Below are 1692 nucleotides of genomic sequence, written 5' to 3'. Positions count from 1 at the left end.
ACACAGCCATTGGCTCAGGGGAGGACACATGTGACTCTTTTTGAGCCAACGGTACTAGAGAAAACAGTTGATGAGGTTTTAGGGAAAAATAAAGATTCCTCTCTGTTCTGAGATAGCTTCCAAAAGACACACACACACATGTGCACACACACACATGTGCACACACATGNTGAGATAGCTTCCAAAAGACACACACACACATGTGCACACACACACATGTGCACACACATGTAAACACCACCCCCAATGGCTGAACTATGAAGCCCTGGGAGGCCACAGCAGCCACTTTGTGACCATAAGTAGGAGCCAACCTTTAGACGAAAGCTGAAACAACAGAAATCAGATCAGAAGCAGAAAAACAAAAGACAAAAAACAGGATGCAGGTGCGAGTTGCGCCACTGAATTAAACCAACCCTGAAGCCCTCTCTCTGTGACCCTAGGCTAAGCCCATTGGCACGTTCTCTCCCCTTAACCACAGGGAAAGGTTCAGGAGCGGGCATTTCAACTAAGCAGGTCCAAGAAGAAAAGAATTGCAGGACTTTCATTTCAATGTTTGGATAAAAAATCCTTTCTCAGGGCCGGCCCGTGGCTCACTTGGGAGAGTGTAGTGCTGGTAACACCAAGGCCACGGGTTCGGATCCCATATAGGGATGGCCGGTTTGCTCACNTGAGATAGCTTCCAAAAGACACACACACACATGTGCACACACACACATGTGCACACACATGCAAACACCACCCCCAATGGCTGAAGTATGAAGCCCTGGGAGGCCACAGCAGCCACTTTGTGACCATAAGTAGGAGCCAACCTTTAGATGAAAGCAGAAACAACAGAAATCAGATCAGAAGCAGAAAAACAAAAGACAAAAAACAGGACTCAGGTGTGAGTTGTGCCACTGAATTAAACCAACCCTGAAGCCCTCTCTCTGTGACCCTAGGCTAAGCCCATTGGCACGTTCTCTCCCCTTAACCACAGGGAAAGGTTCAGGAGCGGGCATTTCAACTAAGCAGGTCCAAGAAGAAAAGAATTGCAGGACTTTCATTTCAATGTTTGGATAAAAAATCCTTTCTCAGGGCCGGCCCGTGGCTCACTTGGGAGAGTGTAGTGCTGGTATGTGACTCACTTGGGAGAATGTGGTGCTGATAACACCAAGGCCACGGGTTCGGATCCCATATAGGGATGGCCGGTTAGCTCACTGGCTGAGTGTGGTGCTGACCACACCAAGCCACGGGTTGAGATCCCCTTACTAGTCATCTTAAAAAAAAAAAAAAATCCTTTCTCCACCAGGATGGTGTTGAGTACAGATGTGAGGGCTGAACGGTGGCAGCCACTTTTGCCTGAGAGTGGGACCGAAACTGACATAGAGAAGTGGGAGGAGCCAAAAGAACAGCAGAGAAAAGCAGCCAGAAGCCTGACGATGTCACGACCCTCTGGAAGCCCGTGCCACCTCTGCACCACTCGGTCACCAGGTCAATAAACAGCCAACATTTTATTTTTTATTCTTTTTATTTATTTATTTTTTGGCAGCTGGCAGGTGCAGGGATCCAAATCCTTGACCTTAGTATTATCAGCAACAGGCTCTACCAAGTGAGCTAACCAGCCAGCCCTATTTGGGGTTTTTTTAGTTTTCTTTTTTTTTTTGTCTTTTTGTCTTTTTTCGTGACCGGCAATGGATCGCAACCCTCAGTGTC

Source organism: Galeopterus variegatus, unplaced genomic scaffold (assembly GCF_000696425.1).
Source record: "Galeopterus variegatus unplaced genomic scaffold, G_variegatus-3.0.2 Scaffold2162, whole genome shotgun sequence".
Taxonomy (NCBI): Eukaryota; Metazoa; Chordata; class Mammalia; order Dermoptera; family Cynocephalidae; genus Galeopterus; species Galeopterus variegatus.
The sequence above is the reverse complement of the archived record's forward strand: the minus strand, read 5'-3'. Positions refer to the sequence as shown.